We start from the raw sequence: 21,489 nt of genomic DNA on the forward strand, positions 1-21,489 counted from the left end.
TAGAGACTAGGGCAGATAAGTGCTAACCTGGCCCACCACTGCCTCCCACCTAGGCCACATTCTACAATAGTTCTAGCAGTAACACAACTGATGTTTTGATCTTTATCCACCTCACTCTGTATTTCTCTCATTGGTTTTGAGCTTGGGTGAGTAACAGGAGTATTATTCATTAGAAGCCCTCAAGTGTGAATAAAAACAATATTTTCTTTTAATTTTTTATGCTTCTGCATTGTTTAAATTTTTTATTAAAATGAGCACATGTTACATAGAATAATATAGATATCTCTAAATATACAGATATGAAGACATAAAATCTATATCGTTAAATTTTCCACCTAATCTTAGAATTCCTGTGTCCTTCTTGATTTGTATTGTCCTTTATACTTCAGTTGCTTGAAGCAACTGCATCCTCTTCTAAGGTTGAAAGAGGTAATTTGCCTTCATCTAGTCTCTACTCCTTTGGTCACTGGACACTAGTTTTCTTGTTCCATACATTCTTTTCCCTTTCCGATTAAACCATCTAATTTGGCTTCCTTCAAAGAGGTTGTTGCCTCTTTATTCCAGTAAGTCATTCCTATTCTGACTTGGAAAAAGCTTTCCCTATTTTTCTGGGCCCCCAGGATACTTTTGCTGTGGTGACAGCCTAAGAATGGTCTCCCAGGCATTTATAGAATGTTCCCTTCATTTTCCACATCATAGCCTGCAAATTTATAAAGAAAGCATTATGTCCTCTCGAATCTTTTTTTCTCCAGGCAAAATATTCTCATTTTTTTCAGCTGTGCGTCACACAGCATGGTTTCGATTCCCTATTTTGGCCACTCCCCTCGAAATGGACCCCAGTTTGTCTATAAATCTCCTAAAGATTGACACCAAAACAGGAATACAGTTCTCTGGGTGATCTGATCATTGTGGAATAGAGAAGGGTAGTGTCCTACTTGTTATAACAATGGCATACTCTCACCACAGTGGTAAGAGTGGCCAGTATGTTCTCACCAGATATGCACACTGGGGATTGTCTTGGTCTGTTAGGGCTGCTGTAGCAAAATACCATAAGATGGGTGGCTTATACACAAAAGAAATTTATTTCTTACAGTTCTGGAGACTGGGAAGTCCAAGATCAAGGCATAATTCAGTATCTGGTTAGGGTCCACTTTCTTACAGATGGCTCCTTCTCAAGTTCTCACTTAGTGAAAGGAGTTACCAAGCTCCCAAGGGCCTCTTTTATAAGGGCACCAATCTCATTCCTGAGGGCTCCACCCTCATGACCTAATCACTTCCCAAATGCCTTAACTCCTAATACCATCACTTTGGGAATTAAGATTTCAACATACAAATTTTGGAGGGAGTGGACACAAATATAGCAGTGATCATGTCACAGGGTATACTCATATTGGGCTTACTGTGATTTAAAACATGCAAATCACTTTCATCTATGCCATCAGTAAAACAAACTAATTTATTTCAACATACAAACATCTCAAATCACTTGCACACAATTATATTGGAATTATAATAATGATCAATTATTATATAATTATCATTATTACAATCAATTAGAATTATATTTATATTTATTATAATTATATTAATATTTATGTATGAATATTTACAATTATTATTATAGTTCCAGTTTAAAAAGTCTCCATGTTTCCTACAATGATCATCCCTTCACAAGCAAATACCCTCCCTTCTTTACCTTCTATTCGCCCCTCAACCCAGGTGACACAAGCCTTCTGATCTGGGTAATATGAAGTTACTCTTGCAAATAATGTAATACGAAAAATGCAATAGTCTCTTTTCAGGCTGAGTCTTGACCTTTATAATGAATTTGACTTTGATAGCTATTTCCTCTTCTAGGGTTTCAGACATTATTGGTTCCAACCTCACATCACTTCTCAAAAGCTTCCCTTCTCATTCTAAGCAGTTTCACTTTGAGCTCTCTCACTTAAATCTACCTCCATCATTACCCTGTTTGAAATGCTTCAGTGTCTCTTGAGAGCAGTGGTTCTCAACCCAGTTGCATATTGGAATAATCTGGGGAGCTTTTAAAAAATATCTAAGCCCAGACACCATGCCAGACTAATTGATCAGAAGTAATAGAGATTGGCCTGAATCTTTAAAACACCAGAGGTAGCCCTTATGTTTTTGTCCAGTCTTATCTCTCATCCTTTACCCACTGATGTAGCTATATTAAATGGAGGCCCTCAACGCTCACTGTTTTGTCTAGATTATATACTGTCAGTTAAAGCGTCACATCCTCTGTGAAGCCCTAGATTTACACCTCCAATCTCATTCCATTTTTAAATTTTTTTTTTAGCGACAGGGTCTCACTGTGTTGCCCAAGTTGGTCTGAAACTCCTGGGCTCGGGTGATTCTCCGCCTCACCCTCCCAAAGTGCTAGAATTACAGATGTGAGCTACTGTACCCAGCCACTCACCCTAGTTTCATCTTTTTTCTTTACTGTGTAATTCCTTTGACTTGATAGGGAGATGGGGTTTAGGTTAACTGAAGCTGGTAGGGCTGCACGTACACCCAAATCAACGGCCAAGCAGAGTAGGGTGGGTGGTGTATAGGGTTTGTGGAGGGGGGTGAGCACTTTCAAACCTTTCAAAATCTTCACATCCACACACACACATACACAGCCTGTGAACAAAAGCTGGCTCCTCTTTAAACATTTTAAATTGTGAAAAAGGGGAAAAGCACATTAGGGAAAGAGATAAAGGCTGCAGCAAGATTGCTTTGTAATTAAAGAATCAAGAGAAGGAAGAATGGAGTAAGCTGGGCATGGGGTGGCTGACGCCTGTAGTCTCAGCTACTCTGGAGGCTTAGGCAGGAGGATTGTTTGACCCCACAAGTTTGAGGCTACAGTGCACTAGGATGGCACCTGGAAAGAGCTACTGCATTCCAGCCAGTGCAACATGGTGAGACTCCTTAAAAAAAAAAAAAAAAGAATGGAGTAGATGGGGGCTAATATAATAATGAGAGAAAAGAGTTTGTCTTTTAGCAAGGGGCCTAGGATGACTGGGATGAGAGAGTTGGGGCAAACATGGGGGAGAACTCATGGGCTTTACCTATCTGGTGGGCCGAGAGGCTTGTGGTCTGACCAGCTGTCTGCAGCTTTTCATAACCAGTTTGATTCTGAACTAGAATGTTAAGGTCATTGGTCTGTTATTTGTGGTCAACTTCTTTGCAGTTTTGAATATTTCTTGCTTTTCTGATTGTTTCAAAGGTGGCTATCTTGTGATTTCATTTGCAAATTGTCTTAGTATCTGGAAATAGAGCATAATATTGGTTGCCTACCCAACACCCATTTCCTCTTTACCCCACAAATAACTCCTCTCCCACACAGCCATGTGCTTTAAAAAAACCTGATTCCACTGCATCTCCTGATCATGATGAATCTTAAGTTGAGAGCAATCTGTGCATTACAACTGTTACAGGTTTGGGATATGCACATAACCCAAGCAGGCCAAATCAGACTGGTTAGGGAATAGGTTTCTCTACTTTGTTTTTTTTTGCTTGTTTTTTTTTTTTTTTTTTTTTTTTTAGTTGGATGAACGGTTTATTTTTTTCTTTTTTTTTTTTTTTTTTTGCTTGTTTGTTTTTGTTTTTGTGTTTTAACTGTTCCTGAAGCATTTATTTTATTTTATTGAGACAAAGTCTCACTCTGTCACCTAGGCTGGAGTGCAGTGATGCCATCACAGCTCACTGCTGCCTTGAATTCCTGGGCTCAAGTGATCCTCCCACCTTAGTTTTTTGAGTAGATATGACTACAGGCACGCAACCACCACACTTGGCTAATTTTTTTTTCTTCTTTTTTAGTAGAGAAAAGGTGTCACTATGTTGTCTTAACAATGTCTAGACTGGTCTTGAACTCCTAAGCTCAAGCAATTATTTCGCCCCAGCCTCCCAAAGTGCTGGATTACAGCTGTGAGCCACTGTACCTGGCCTCTCTTCTTCTGGACATAAAAATGAATACATGAAGCTGGATGCAGTAGTATGTACTTGTGATCTCAGCTATTTGGGAGGCCAATGTGGGAGGACTGCTTGAGCTCATTAGTTTGAGAGCAGCCTGGGTAACGTGGCAAGTAGAAAGAAAAGAAAAAAAGAGGAGGGGGAGGGGAGGGGAGGGGAGGGGAGGGGAGGGAAGGGAAGGGAAGGGAAGGGAAAGGAGGGGGAGGGAAGGGAAGGCAAGGGAAATTTGTAGAGGGAAGGGAAGGGAAGGGAAGGGAAGGGAAGGGAAGGAAAAGAAAAGGGAAAGGGAAGAGACATTTGTAGTTCAATGACTGCTGGCAGCTAAGAGAAAAACAACATGATAAAGCACTCCTGAGGACAGCAAAGCAGAGGGATGCTAAGCCAAGAATTCGAGTATTTGAGTCACTGAACCAGCCAACCTTGAATCCAACCCTACCTCTGGACTTCTTGTTATATGAGATAATAGACATTACTGTTCAAGCCGCCTCAAGTGAGGATTTCTGTTACCACAGCCAAAAGCATCTTAACATTCATCTAGATGTAAACTGAAAAGATTAATTGCTCTATACTCACTTAAATTAAATGATTATCACCTCATAATTTCCTTAACCTTCTTGAGTCTTGGCCACAGTTACCTCTGTTCAATATTTATTCTAGGACTTTACATTCAAATACCACTGAATTGTATAATTTGGTGCTACCATTTAACTCACAGATGCTCTGGAAAAGTGAGGGAGAACTAATGTAAGAATGTTTTCCTATTCCTAAGGCTTGGAAGGGAGTTAACATTGATTTTTAACTTATCAATATAGCAAGCAATTGAGTTATTAGGTTTATTTTATGATTATGATTATTAAAGTAACATACATCTGGGATATCTCCAGAATAGAATCTCTAAATGGTAGGACTGTACAATTTAGAGAGAGGAAAAACTTGTCAGCCAGTGTGTGAATATTTTACTGTTAGTGAAAAATAAAAAGTCCTATTTCCATTCATCCATCATCTAAGGATCCATCAACCTTGATTTGCAACTCTAGAATATTTTATTGTTCTTCAGAGGAAAACAGAATAGTTTTTGTAGCTGTGACTGCTACATCTGCTGGTCCCTGAGAGTTTGATAGAGCCGCAGAAGGAAATTATCATTTCCCAATGACCTCACGATTGAGAGAAAATGGTAATTTTTTTCTTCAAGGAAATGGTTTTTCAGATAGAGAAGTTAGAAGGTATGTTTTGTTTGTTTGTTCCCTTTTTTTTTTTTTTTTTAAGACAAGGTCTTACTCTGTCACCCAGGCTGGAGTGCAGCTGCGAGATCTCGGCTCACTGCATGCAGTCTTTACAACCCGGGCTCAAGTGATCCTCCCACCTCGGCCTCCCGAGTAGCTGGGACTACTGGCCTGCACCACCATGCCTGGCTAATTTTGTATTTTCTGTAGAGATGGGGTTTCACCATGTTGCCTGGGTTGGTCTCAAATTTCTGTGCTCAAGCAATCCACCCGCCTCGGCCTCCCAAAGTGCTGGGATTATAGGCATAAACCACCATGCCTGGCCACTTTTGTTGTTGTTGTTGTTGTTTAATGATGATACAGAAGAGAATAACAATTTGCTTGGTGATTTATTGTCCTTGTTGTATTCTTGGCAACAGAATTCACTGTTAAGGTGGTTTTTAAAACTATCCAAAAGCCTAAAGAACAACTGTAAAAACTGCAAACTGGCTGGTGGCAATTGTTCATGCCTCTAATCCCAATGCTTTGGGAGTCTGAGGCAGGAACATTGCCTGAGTCCAGGAATTCGAAGCTGCAGTGAACTATCATTGTGCCACTGCACTGCACAACTACAAATTGATCAAATGAATTAACACTTAGGAAAGAGGAAGTTTAAGTGATTCTTTCAATTAGGGAATAATATACTAATATACATATAGAGTATTTCACATAATCAGGCTTAGTAGATAAACAATGAACATATACTTTGAATTATTTACACATCTGATTTAAAAGATTAAAATATTTTAAGCCTTTAAATTGAAATGAAAGAAGTAAACTTAGAAATTATGGCTTGTGACATCACTATTTCTCTTCCTTTACAGCAAGAGATTTTTGCCATAAGACAAGGCTGTTCCCAACCTCCTTGCTGTTGGAGAAACTAGTGGATGACTTATCAAGTATTATACTAAGGAATTAGTCCATGAATTTGAAGTGTAATTAAACTTCCCCTAGTCACTCTTTATCCAATTAACATTTTTGTTTCTTTAAAGCACTTATCGCTATCTGAAATGTTTTTATCTGTTTGTTGTCTAATTCCATTAGAATGGAAGCACCACAAGAGCAACAGCCTCATCTGGCTTATTTGCTTCTATAGAACACCTGATGCCTTTTAGGGGCTCAGTAAATATTTGTTGCATACCTAAATGGATGAACATATACATTTTAGTTAAACATATTTTAATTTACAGAGAAAAAATAGACTTGCTACAGTAGATCTCAGTAGATCTGAACTAATTCAATTAACTAGGAAAATTTTCACTGAGAAATATTGATGATGCGACATTGTCAACAGATAGGCATGTGTATTTAGGAGCTGGCTATAAAAAAGAATGCCAAATATGTACAGATTCCTTCTTCTTCTTCTTTTTTTTTTTTTTTTTTTTTGAGACAGAGTCTCACTCTGGCACCCAGGCTGGCGTGCAGTGGCTGCAACCTCCACCTCCTGGTTCAAGCGATTCTCGTGCCTCAGTCTCCTGAGTAGCTGAGATTACAGGTGCCCGCCACCACACCTGGCTAATTTTTGTATTTTTAATAGAGATGGCGTTTCACCATGTTGGCCAGGCTAGTCTCAAACTCCTGACCTCAAGTGATCCACCCATCTCAGCCTCCCAAAGTGCTGGAATTACAGGCGTGAGCCACCACACCCAGCCAGATTCCTTCTTAATAATATAAAAATATTTACAGTATGGTTTGGATTACTTTAAACCTTTCTAAACTTAAATTTAAATGTGCCCAGGGTGGAAAGGTATTTACTCATTAAGAAGGACAAATGATATGTCTAGAATACCTAGAATCAGAGATGTTTGACCCAGCCTGAGACCTGGAGCAACAATCACCAAAAGCAATTATTTTCACTGCTCTAAGTACCTAACTACCCTTTTCCATGAGGCCCCTCAAAATCTCTCAAGACTGTGAAAACTTTCCAAAGTCAGACAGACAAAATGTGGTAGAGTGAATAACTGAAACTTCAGGTATCTAACTTCAAAGCATGTGTGTGTGTGTGTGTGTGTGTGTGTGTGTGTGTGTGTGTGTTTCTGATGTAAGATGCTTTCCAGTAGATCAGAGTTTGGTAATCTGTCAGGCATAAAAAGTGAGAGACAAAGGCAGGAGTTTAGACGCCTTTGGAAGGAAGAAATGCTTGACATTAACGAAATCCCCTGCTTTTAGTAGTTGTCTTAAAATTTTTTTGGTTGATCAAAAAGTGAAGATCACATTAATAAGGGGCCAGATGCTGTCAGACAAATGTCAGCATCAGATAATGCATATGGATAGCATGCATGACATGACCATCACCATCATGATCACCGTCAAGCTTCTTATTGGAGAAACTGGTGGATGACATATCAAGTGTTATACTAAGGAATTAATGCAAGGATTTGAAGTGATAAATTTGACACTCAAGAGATCTCATCCTTTAACTGAGTAGCTCATTACTGAGTAGTGATTAGTAAGGGTTTTACAAGGTAAAAAGTAAAAATGCTGAACTGGTAACTGTATATATTTAATTTAATATTTAATACCAATATTTAATTTAATACCAAATTCTTTCTCATCTTAAACAGTTACAGTAATAATTTCTTTCTAAAGAGTCTCCTCTGTAAAATTCTTACTGCAAAATAATGTGAATGAAAATAAAAATATCTTGAAATCTAGCAAGGTCAATTAACATTTGAGAAAAGCTTTGAAATGTGATGTTTAAAAAACACACAATTTTTTTTTAGAAATTCAGCCTATCAACATTCATGTCAAACCTTTTCCAGCACAGATCAACACCTGTCACAGCTACTGCTTTATTTTTCTCAATGCAAATGAAAAAAGGGATTCAGTAAAAGCCACCGAGCCCCAATTTTGAGATTCTCATAATTTTTCGCAAGCTCTACTACTATAAAGCCTAAAAGTTTTGTTTGGACTTCTAGCCGGACTGGAAATATAGACAACTTTGCATATATACACAATGTTCCTGGTTACCTTTCTGGCCAAAGCTAAGATTATTCATTTCCCGATAAATATTAGTGCTTCCTGCAATACAATCTGCTTTTCCACCTGTTGTTGAAAATATTCTGTTTTCTGTCACAGTTGCTGGATTACTATTTACATTTTGATTTCACACAGCTTCTGTGAGTCTTTTATTAGAAGGAAATCAATTCTGTAGCTAGATTATAGAAAATATTTGCTTGAATTCTAAACAATCTGATCAGTGGGAGTTAAAGAGAGACCTAAGTGACTCAAAAGAAGGAAATAGAGGATTAAGCATCTGAGCTATTACTGATCAAAAGCTATATTTCTCCCTGGGCTGCTCAGTGGCCTGCAAGACATAAATTGATCTTAGTTCTAGTCATAGAGGGTAGGCAGGTGTTTTTGGTACCAAATAGTGTCATTTCTCTTTTGTTGTGGCAATTTTAGCAATAAGGCCAAAGAGCAATGGAGCCTACAGGACTAAACTCTTCACTGAAACTGACTCAACTCTTCTGGGGAGGGAAACTGGTCCCGTCCTGGATTTAAGCACGCAATTGCTGTGGCATCATCTCTTACGATCATAACACTCAAGAGAAATACATATTAACCTTTAAAAAACCATTCTTGGGTCTTTGATCTTCACACTTTTCTTTGAACATCATGTTTTCCATAAATATAATTGAGCATGATGAGAAGCTAAATAACATAAATACTAAGGTATAACTTCTTATTGGGAAATAAAATGACATGGCTAATTTTTTAGTTCTGAAAAAAGATTTTTCTTTTTTTGAGACAGAGTCTCACCCTGTTGCCCAGGCTGGAGTACGGTGGCGTGATCTCCGTTCACTGCAACCTCCGCCTCCCGGGTTCAAGCGATTCTCCTGCCCCAGCCTCCCGAGTAGCTGGGATTACAGAAACACGCCACCACGCCCGGCTAATTTTTGTATTTTTAGGAGAGATGAGGTTTCACCATGTTGACCAGGCTGGTCTCGAACTCCTGACGTCTTGATCCACCCGCCTCAGCCTCCCAAAGTGGTGGGATTACAGGCATGAGCCACCACACCCGGCCAGAAAAATATTTTCTATTTTAGCTAAAAACAAACGTGTATATTTAGGAAAGAGATGGAATAGAACCTATCTCAGAATTCATATCAATTCTGAGGATAAACAGAGAAGCAAATCCATGGCTGTGTCTACACAATTACAAACATTCATTTAAGTATTTAATTACATGAATTCAACTAACAAAGTAAATTGCACTAAAATAAATAAAAGTCCTTTATTTTTCTTTTCAGTCATATAAGTGATATAAACAGTTGATTAGTTGAGGGTATTAAAAAATTCTTAATATCACATTTTGAATTGATAATATTTGTTATACTTTAATCACAAAATAACACATGCTTGTTATGGAAAATTTGGAAAATATGAGAAAATCTCAACAAAATTATCCATAAGTCCACCTTTCAGGTATAATTGTTGCTTTTTTAGTGTATGTCTTTGGACTTTTCTATGCATAAATTATGTGTTTAAACAAAATGGGAGTAAAGTTGTGTATATTGCTTGCAATTTGTTTTTTCCTGCTCAATATTATGCATGATCAGTTTTCCTTTATTCTACTACATCTAATCTCTTATGATTGATATATACATTGATGCCAATGTTTCGTTATTATAAATAAAGCTGAAATAAATGTCTTTGTACATAAATTTGTGTATCCACTTTAGATTATTTCATTATTTCATATTCATATTTCAAATAGTTGTATTTGAATTGCAAGATAATTATTAAGGCTTTTGGAACATTCAGCCTTTTAGAAGCTTTGAAATAAATTATACTGTCACAAATAGTGATAAGAAAGCTAGTTTGCCCATGCCCCAACTAACACTGGGAATTATCAACTACCTGTTTTCATATGTAGACACAACAAAATCTAACAAATGCAGAAGGTAGATAAGTACATGTGTTTCCTTCTAAATTGGTCCAGAGATTCCACAAGTCTTCCTTTGTGCTCCCATATCATCAGAGTCAAAACTGAGTCTTTGAAAGCAAGGACAAAGGGACAACATTGACATCCTAATTTTGGTCACCATGGTTCATAACTTCCTTTGTCTAACTCATTTGTTCCTTGTACAGATGGTGCCCAATTTATGATGGTTCAGTTTAACTTTTCAGCTTTATTATGGTGTGAAAGCAGTTGGCATTCAGTGGAAACCATACTTTGAGTATCAGTATAGTCATTCTATTTTTCACTTATGGTATAGTATGAAATACATTCATGAGATATTTAACATTTTTTATTATAAAATTGGCTTTGCGTTAGATGATTTTTTGCCCAACTGTAGACTAATGTAAGTGTTCCGAGCATATTTAAGGTAAGCTAGGCTGACCTATGATGTTTGGTATACTAGGTATAATAAATGTACTTTCAACTTATGACATTTTTAACTTAGGATGAGTTTATGGGGACATAACCCCTTCATAAATCAAGAAGCATCTGTACTGTCATGTGTCTTAGCTCGAAGGCTGCTTTTGTTTCAAGTTACTCAATAATTTACAAAAGTCAGGTCAGCAGCAAAAGAAGTGAGCTGGAACATAGTATATGGGATGGCCCCTTTATTCTTACATAGTCAATGCATTGTTACAGTATATTTGTTCATTTATCCACAAGAGTGAAAAGCTGTGATTTGTTCAGTTTTTTTATTACAGCAAAATAAGCTTATTTAAAATGAACAAAAACTTACCTTATTTCCCTGCATCGTAAACAAATTAAAAAATAAGAACAAAAACAAATTAGCTTCCTTAGAAAATTTCAAAGGAATTATAATCTATCAGAGGCATCAACAAATGTTTTTTGTAAAGGGCCAGATAATACATATTTCAGGCCTGGCAGGCCATATGATCTTTGGCAGGATTATTCAGCTATGCCCTTATAGTGTAAAAAACAGCAATAAATAATATGTAGGCAAATAAGTGTGACCATATTTCAATAAAACTTTATTTATTAAAACAGGTGCCTGACTGGGTTTGACCTGCGTGCTGTACTTTGCCAATTCCTGTTCAATCATACAATTTGATTATAAAGAAAAAATAGGCCAGGCACAATGGCTCACACCTGTAACCCCAGCACTATGGGACACCAATGTGAGAGGATCTCTTGAGATCAGGAGTTCAAGACCAGCCTGGGCAACAAGCCAGCCACATTCTCGGCAAAAAAATTTTTTTTTAATTAGCCAGGTGTGTTGTGTGTACCTGTAGTCCTAGTTACTCAGGAGGTTGAGGTAGGAGCATTGCTTGAGCCCAGGAATTCGAGGCTTCAGTGAGCTATGATGGCACCACTCCACTCTAGCCTGGGTGACAGAGTGAGACCCTGTCTCTTAAAAAAGTAAAAAGAAAGAAAAAATGCACCGAGAAATGTTTGCATAATTATTCTCCTAAAATGAAATCATTGTTTATATGAAATGAAATCATTTTTACGTTAAGATATGATTTCTATTAAACATCTGATAATTGTGGGGGATCATATATGAAGACACTAATATTCCAAGAAAGGATGATTACTCTTGCAGAAGGGGCATAGGAGGGAAATATCTATGAGTTCTAAGACTAGAGGAAAACAGTTTAGAAGTTGAGGTGCTGAATTTGGAGAAAAGGGAATTAATTAAAGAGACACCAGGGGCTAAATACTTTGGGGCTAGTCTGGGACAAGAAAAAAAAGATTGAAATTTAAAAAAATCATGCCACTAATTCCAGCTCTTTGGGAGACCGGGGTAGGAGCATTGCTTGAGCCCAGGAATTCAAGACCAGCCTGGGCAACATGGCAAGACCTTATCTCTACAAAATACAAAATATAAAAAATTAGTCGGGTGTAATGGTAAGCACCTGGGGTCCCAGTTCAGCTACTTGGGTGGCTGAGGTGAGAGGATTGCTTGAGCCTGGGACATTGAGGCTACAGTGAGCCGTGATTGCACCCCTACACTCCAGTCTGGTTGATAAGAGTGAGACCTGGTCTAAAAAAAAAAAAAAAAAAAAAAAAGAAAAAGAAAAAGCTCCTTTTGCTTCACCCAAGTGAGAACACCAAAACTCTGCTATAGTTCTTTAAAACTTACAAATCTTAGAACAAAGATTACATGCTGTGGACAAATAAAGCTCAACTTGACCTCAGTTCAAAGGCACAACTCTGCTAACTAGCAACAGACAGTGAATAGCAGCAGCCATTCTCATCTTGATCATTGTGTTATTAGTTTTGGCAGATTTGTTGTACCTTATTGCTTATTTTGGAGATTTTTAAAAAACATTAGCTATCATGGCTAGTATGTGCAAAATAGCAAAAATGGGATGTAAGTGTTAGAAAGTACTTGCGAGAGGCATAAGGTGATGAGAGAAATGTTCAAATGGAAAATCAACACCAACATAGATATGGACATGGAGCAATTTCCTGCAGATGTATCATATTGTGTATCGTATACATTTCTGTAGTATCGCTTTGGCTTTATGGATAAAACAATGTATGTTATCAAAAGGTAAACCTGTTTAAGAGTTCAGAATAGCTTTTATATTCTTTTCCTGCATTACACAAGCCTTTCTGCCAAAGAGTTTTGGCCTATATGGCAGATTAATGATGGCCACAAATTCTTTGATACTGCCATGAGAGTTGGGCTGTTCCCTCTCAAATTCTCTGACTTACAGAATACACTGGAAGTGACCCTGTGCTAGATTCTAGGCCCAGGCCTTAAGAGCCCAGCTATTTTTATTTCCTGTGTCTTGTAACACTTGCTCTTGGAACCTTGAGCTACCCAGTAAGAAGTCCAACTATCTTGCTAGAGAGAACTACATGGAGTAGGAGAGGGGCCCCACTGAGCCCAGCCTTCCAGTCATCCTGTTAAGGCACCAGGCATGTAGGTGAAACCATCTTGAACCATCTAGACCAGCTCAGTTATCAATATGTTGAGCAGAAGAATCATCCAGCTAAACCCTGCCCAAATGCCTGACTTACAAAACTGTGAGATATAATAAAAGGGTTTTTTTTTAGTCCACTACATTTTGCCATAATTTATAACACAGATATAGGTAACTTGAACAGCATACATGAATGATGAACAGCAGGAGGCATTTACATGCATTTTACAGCAAATAATTACTTTGTGTTTCTCCCTTTTGTTTTTTGTTTACTCTCAATAAAATGTAAATGCCCAGCTTTTGCCACTTTATGTGTAGTCATCTGAAAGTCATGATATTTCACTTTTTAAACTTCATCAAGACATTTCAAAGATTCTTGTTGACTCATAGTTGCCAATTAAAAAGTTATTTAAAAAAAATGTAAAGGCTGTCATAGAACCAGGGTGAACTGGCAGGCAGATCTTAAAAGTAAGCAATGAACTAGACAGCTGAATTAAGCAATTAATCTTCATAACCAAACCCAACTTAATTTGCCTTGTTCGATGATTTCCACCCTTAGTTTTAAAGCACACCAGGCATTGCTAATAGCTTCAAGCAATCACAAAATTATCCATAATATTGCAAAAGACCTTTTCTTGCAATCATTCACATTACAATAAAAATGTAAGGCATGTCAAATAGCAAGAATTCGGGGAGAGGATAAATTGTAACTTCCATGCATATACAAACTTCTTTAGAATGTAGGCTGAGTATCGTGAGAATGGATAATACTTGTTTATATACTTTCTTGGTATTCCCATCTGGTATTCTCATGTATGTAATTCTATGGCAACATTTTATTTTCTCAGGTCAGGGCCAGGAAGTCTGTTGAATTCTATGAACATCTGGCTTATGATCTCATGAGATACACTAGTTAACTCATGGGAAAATTATTTTTTTAACATGAAGCAAAATAACAGTTTATGGTGACAATCCTTTCTTATGAAAATTTCTTTTTAATGTAGCCTGGCATGATGCATGATTTCTCAAAGAGTTCTGCAGGATCCCATTCCTCAGAATATTAAATATGTGTTAATTGGATTAAAAGATGCCTTTGCAAATAAGTTCAGGAAAATTTAGAAAGAAAAATGTTAAACATGTTTCCTTTCTGAAATTTTCTGGGAATCTTGAATGTGCTAAACTCTATGAATCTCTAAGGGACCCCACAATGTGCAGAATCAAACATTGTTGACTGTGGCATCATTTTTGGAAAGACATTTTGTGGGATGAGTGTAGACTAAAACACACTTTGGGAAATACTGGCAGAATAGAAAGAGTCTGGAACTGGGAGACCAAAGGACTTGGTTATAATCCTGATCTGCCACTTACTGCCTGGGTAAGTAATTCTATTAATCTCAAGATCATCTTAGATAAAATGAGGATAATACATCCATGAACTATTACCCCACAGAATTTTTATGAGAGATAAATCAGAAATTGTGGGTAAGAGTGATTAATCAATGCCTAGCATTCAGCAGGCCCTAGTGACTGAATGCTGGAGGAATGATTATCTTTGTACAATAATGTCTTTAGTTTATTTAAGGTCCTGGTGAGAGGCTCACATGCTTATGAATCAGGTGCCAATTTCTGAAAAACTTTGAAACCTTTATACTGCTCAGATGAGTCTAGGCCTGGTTCTCCCTGAGGCCACTCATCATCGTGTGGCAATGACCACCAGGTGTGCTGTATTACCTGCTGAATTGAAGATCAACTTGGTTTTGTTTTTAAACACATCTTACAGTTGGGCAACCAATTCCAGGGATTTTAAAATCAGTTTCTCAAGAAAATATTAGATGGAGGTAGAACCTATCTTGGAGCAGAGAGCTAGAATCGGAAGCTCAGGACAGGGTTTACTTAATCTCTTTGACTTTTTGTTTCCTCACTCATAATTGAAAATAATAATTTCCCCATAGTAATATTATGAGCACTGAATTTGATATTATGTAGAGGAAGTACATTGTATTGTGTATTATTAATAAACCATTTTTATGACTATCATCAAAAGAGATCTTTCATAGAATTATGTAATATAGTATTAAAATTAAAGAATCTAATATAGATCACCTAGTCAAATGTCCTCCTTTTCTAGAATTAAAAAAAAAAAATCAGAAGAATGAAGGAATTTAGCCAAAGTCATATAGCTCTCAGTGGCAAGTCCAGATAGAATATAACAGCTTTTTCCAAATATTCAAAGAAGAAAACATTTGCGCTATATGACCCCAAGTGATCAAATCAGTAGTGAAAGCTAGAGGAAACTATATGAAAATACACATCTAACAATCTCAATCTTAGTGCTCTACTGTTGAAATAGGTTGCCTCAGGGTTGCCACTCACCACCCTCCCCCCCCCACCACCACCTATTTAGGTATTAAAGCTGGCTTTAGGGAGATGAAGTAAGCCATATGTACAGGTATCAGTCTCTGGGTTTTGTGAATTGGAATCATATAATCATATGCTTCATGGTTTGGCCTTGTGGTTGACACATTGCCTGAGACAGTCCCAGACCTATGACAGAGCCAACTCTGGGACTGTATTTTATAGAAATGCAGGAGCCACAATCTCACTGGAAGAAAGGACTTAAAGCTATAATTTCTTAGCACTTTACGTAAAATTGAGAAAATGTCAAGTATCCATATCAAAGAATAGACTTTGAAGGAGATTACAGAGGGACTAAATTCCTTTAACCCACTTGGCACTGCTGTTGGTTATATATAGAAGCTGGGCTCAACTCTGCTGGATAGCTAACTGCAATTTCAGGGCCTGTAATTTTCTGTTATCTGTACTGACGCCCTTTTTATTTATGTGGATAATTGAAAGTTGACTATAATTAGGAAATCAGACAACCCCAAGACAAACTCGTTGAACATCTTTCTTTTAGAAACAATGTGAATTGAGATGTTTTATTCACTAGGCAACCCAATAATGTTTGCTCATGGTTAAGAATGTACTATCAATCACAATATCCCAAACAAAAAACACAACAGAACAAGCCAACAACAACACAGTTTTCCCTTAGAGACAATTATAATGAGACAGGACAGGCATTGCCCCAAAAGAGAAGTGAGAGATAATTTGAGGAAGTAAAATAAAGTTTAGTAAAGGCTGGGATATTTCTGTGGAACCTACTAAAAGGGGAACTCCAAGATATGCCTCACATTTGCCCAGATCTAGATCTGAGTTTGCATATTTTGTGATTTCAGAGTATGTTCTGACTAAAACAGCAAACACACTTAGTGTAAGTGGTTAATGAAGCTACCAGCAAAGTGGGCACATCCTGTCACAGTGCACATAATAATAACAAAGCTAATATTAACTGAGTGCTTACCATGAGCAGGCACTGTACTAAAACGTTTCACATGAGTTAACTTGTTTAATCCTCATACTAATTATGATATTTGTACTATTCTTAACCCCATTTTCAGGAAATTGAAGTTTAGAGACCTTGACTACTTTCCACAGCTGATAACTGTTAACTTCAGGTTTGAATCAAGGCCTTCTGACAGCAGACCTGTATCTTCTTTATATCTTGTCCACCTACCCTTGGTAGATCTGAAATGAAGTCCAGTTTTGTTGTGTCAGTACTGCTGTCATTGTCCCCAGAGCAGCCCATTGTTTACTATGTAGGGTGACCAGAAATCTGTAGGCCAGCCTTTGGGGCATAATATGCCTCTTTTGTGTTAATCCTTAGAAAAACCTACTTAAAAATATGTTCTTTTTCCATTAGAGTCACGACAGGTCAAAGATCTACTGAGGAGGGGATGTGTCTTTACTTGATACTATAGGCTTTAATCAAGAGAAGTGGCATAAACTTAAGCAAGAAAACCTTTGGGGCCAGGCGCGGTGGCTCATGCCTGTAATCCCAGTACTTTGGGAGGCCGAGGTGGGCGGATCTTGAGGTCAAGGGATAGAGACCATCCTGACCAACATGGTGAAACCCCGTCTCTACTAAAAATAAAAAAATTAGCTGAGTGTGGTGGCACGCGCCTGTAGTCCCAGCTACTGGGGAGGCTGAGGCAGGAGAATCGCTTGAACCCGGTAGGCAGAGGTTGCAGTGAGCGGACATTGGGCCACTGCATTCCAGCCTGGTGACAGAGCAAGACTCCGTCTCAAAAAACAAAACAAAACAAAACAAAGAAACCTTTGTACCCTGATTTCACTTAATGTTACCTAACATTAAGTGTATTTCACAGGTGCTGCTGAGGAAACCATTCAAAGTCCTAGCCTATCTGTGACAGGCCTTAATATCCTAAAGCTAAGAAAGGTAGGGTACAGAGTCAGCCATATACATGTATAAAGCAGGTAGACATTCAGGATGCTGAAAAGGGTACTTGCACCAAATTTGTTTTCCCCTAGACTCGCCAACTGGTCTGAAATTTTCACCACTACTATCACTTATTTGGATAAAGCCCCCATATTAGAATTTAAACATGTTCTTGAAAAGATGAATACATTAAGCCATTAATATTCGCTACAGACAGTGATGGTTAACAGTATAGCTGTAATGTTAGAAAAGGACAGAGCTTTGAGGGAATGAGACCATGATAGATAAATTTTGAAGAAAAAAAGAAAACTGGAAAGGTCACAACAGTGGTTTTCAAACACAGGCTTGCAGATTAGACAAAGGTATTCATTAATTTTTGGTGAAATAGGAGCAACAGGGACAATGTAGTAAAATTTCTAATTAAAACTATACATTTGAAATTATAAAATTATAAATTCTGAGATAATGTCCTTCTTTTCGGATGGTATCTTGTCATTTCCATTATAAGATGATTATGATAGTAGATGAAGATTGAATTTTTTTAAAAGTCTGTGTTTGACAAAATAAAAAACTAGCAATTTTTTGTTAATCTTTAATGGATATACATGCATTCAATATTCTATTACACCTTCACAGTAACTGTGAGGAATTTTTTGTGATCATGCCTATTTTATAGATGAGGAATCTCAGGCCTAGAGGATAAATAACTTATCCAAATTGATATAGCTATTAAGTGGCAAAACTGTGACTTGTCCTCCTTACTCACTCCTTCCATTTGGGACAAGGATATTGGGGCCTTTGAGGAAAATATCAATACTAAAAACAGAAAGAGAAATGTTAGAAAAACCAAAGTATAGAAGATAAATTTCACCTACTTAATTTTAACAAACACTTTCTAGAAATTTGCTGGCAAAAATGTTTTCCCTTATACTTGGCATTTAGAAACTAACATCATAAAATCCTGAAAGTGTTAAGAGCAAAAAAAGTTTGAAAGTTCATTCTCCTTCTTTTCAATAAATGAGAAAACTTACAAGTAGCGTCTGACTTAAAATTCTACATTGTTACATATCACAAGCACTCAGAAATGTTTACGTAAAGCAAAAGGCATAACACGGCCATTACTGGTAATGTAGAGAAGAAAATAGCAAAGGAAACTGTAGCCTGATCAGACCAGCTAAGTAACTGCATGTAACAAACTTCAGCCACTTCAGTCATCCATGACAAATGAAGAACAGTAAAACAGGAAAAACCTTTAAAATAGAATTAATTTCAACTCAGTGATATGCACATAGGAAGCATTCAACAAATAGTCAATTACTGAAATAATAAATGAATGCCTAATTTTATGTTGCTCATCATAACATTGGCAACATACATTCTTTCTTGTTCTAGAAATAAACATTTGAAGACCTGGGAAAATGCTTAAGCAAGAAAAATCTATTACAAGGCTACACTTTGATTGACTACATGTATTAGTCATTAAATACAGGTATAAAATGAAAATGTCCAAATATGCTAATTTAGACATAATACATATAATGACTGAGATTTAAGAACCAGTATCATTTATTTGGCAGTTTTCCAAACTCTAAACATTTGGAAACATTTTCCATTACTGAGTCTCTTTGCCACCAGGGAGCCCAACTAAGTCCAGAATTACGCTTTCTTCAGGGAGATGGGAAGATCTCTGGGAAGTTCTCATCAGCCACAACAACCTTGGCAGGTAGCTCTCTTGTGCTTACTCAGAACATATATTCGAGAATTAGAATAAAGACTAAAGGATATGCTCAGCATTTCCAAGTCCTTACGTACCCTGAATTGGCATCTACTATTGACTATGAGGACAATGGGTGAACAGTCAAACTACTTTTGGGGGGTTGAGAGGAGACAGAGACAGAATGGTGTTCTGTGGTCTCAGCCATAAGCTTCAGGAAATCCATGGTAACTCTCATATCTCTAAAGCAAAGAGCTAAGGAAGCCCATCTAATGCTTCTGAAGGCAGGTATTGAGGTGGCTGTGGGAACCTCTGAGAGCCCCTCTTCTACCCTGTAGACCAAGAAACCACCTATCACAGCGGAAGCTCATGTGCCCCATTGACGAGTTTCCCACCATGGCTTGGATTTGCATGAGAAACATCATCAGACTGAATCTGATTCTTAAAAATGGATGAAGGGACAGAGAGGTAACTTTCAAGATGCTTCCACATTAATTAGGAATCCAAGATCATCAGATTCCCTCACTCCAGAGGGAAATTAAAGTTCAGAGGACAATGCCTGAGACTACTGCTGACTTACAGAACCCATTTCACTCATAAATTTGAGCCCCCAAGGCCTAAAGGAGATGAGTGTGGTTCAAGCTTTCCCTTCATTTTCATTCCATACAGACCTGGCCATTTAATGGCCGCTGGATCTTGGCAAGCAGCTACCTTATTTGGAGAAGTTCCAGCAGTTTTCAACCTCTAATTTCTGCTTCAGGCCTTACATTCTGAAAGGAGTGAGATGCCACTAAAATGGAGGATTCCTGAAGCTCTATACAAAAGTGGTGCACCACAGAGGGCCACAAACCTGAATATAGAACTCCCATTGCAGTGTGGCAGGGGAGGGGGTTTACAGCCGTTTCAGGAGACCCTAAAACAGATCAGGCAGATTTTGATTTGGGTTACAGTATTACCCTCTAGCCAGGAAGCTAGGCTCATTTCTTCATTTGTCCAGCAATAATGTATTAAGCTAAGCACCTATTTTTGTGAAACTAGAAAGGGTAGGATCCCGTAGTTTGAGGACCACTTCACAGAGGAATTAGGATTGCTGGAGATGACCAGCACTAAGTATGGGGCCAAGGGACTCTTCATTTAACCCCTGTCCCGTACTTCACTCATGCCCTCAAATGGAAATGACCTATTTGACATTATCATTCATCAAATATTTTTTAGATCTACTGTGTAGAAGATATCAAGGCCAACACTGTTGGACTGTTTATTAATCCATAAAAATGAGATCTATTTTAAATCAATAAGCAAAGATCTTAATTTTCTTTTGGCCTCAAGTACATAACACAGTGCCTATCCCATAGTGGACATTTTAGAGATGTTCATTACATTGAAAAGAAAATAATTCCTATGATGAGAAGTATGTTACCTTGGGCTTTGTTTGGTTGGATGCAATTCATGGCTTGATATTTTCTCACCTGCAATGGTTTTGAACCAGTGAATAGTAATACTAAATAGCAATATAATAACAATTGATTTATTTTACTTTTAAGCCAAAAAAATTTGCTCACTCAGGTAGCGAAATTCAGTCATCCAGTCCACTGAGTATTCACTTACTTTAATGCCAAAATTTCAGCTTCTGTTGAAGTATTCATCAAGAGTGCTGATTTGAAGCTTTTCTAAAATTGACTCTTACAGTTTTTGCCTTGCATCTCATCTTTCCCTGCTTGTAAGATCCATGTTATAATTGCATATTCCCTAGGAATATCTGTGAAAAGGGATATTACTATACACATACAATTAGTATTACTCTCACTGTCCATGATTCAATATGCAGATGTGTTAAAATCAGTTGTTTACTGAAAGCAATAAAGTACATTTTTAAAACATGTGATTTAAATATTCAAATTTAAGACTACCATAATAACATACATTCTCACTCATCGATTTTTTTTTGAGCTGATCTTTCTGAGAGAAAATAAGGAGGATTACAGCCAGGTACCAGCAATTACACATAGCACACAAGAAGTCTCACTGGTTTACCTATGGAAGTGTGTGACACATATGAATATCATCAGTCACATGCATCACAGTGAAGGAAAAGCTTGCAAATTCCTGTTCTATACTCGCTCTTTTATTGTGAATTGTAATCTTCTTTGGAAAATTTATATTTAATTCTGCTACAGTATGATTGTTCATCATTAGAAGTAAGGCAATCGTCTTCTTGATCACACTAATAATGCACCCGACCGCCTTCATTCCACAGTCCCTTTTGCTGCAGTTTTTTTCCTGTAGCACTTATCTCCATCTGACATTCTCTATATTTTAATTATCAGTATATATCTTCCTTCTAGAATGTATACACTCCATGAAGATAGGGAGATTTGTCT

This window comes from Pongo pygmaeus, chromosome 3 (assembly GCF_028885625.2).
Source record: "Pongo pygmaeus isolate AG05252 chromosome 3, NHGRI_mPonPyg2-v2.0_pri, whole genome shotgun sequence".
Classification (NCBI taxonomy): Eukaryota; Metazoa; Chordata; class Mammalia; order Primates; family Hominidae; genus Pongo; species Pongo pygmaeus.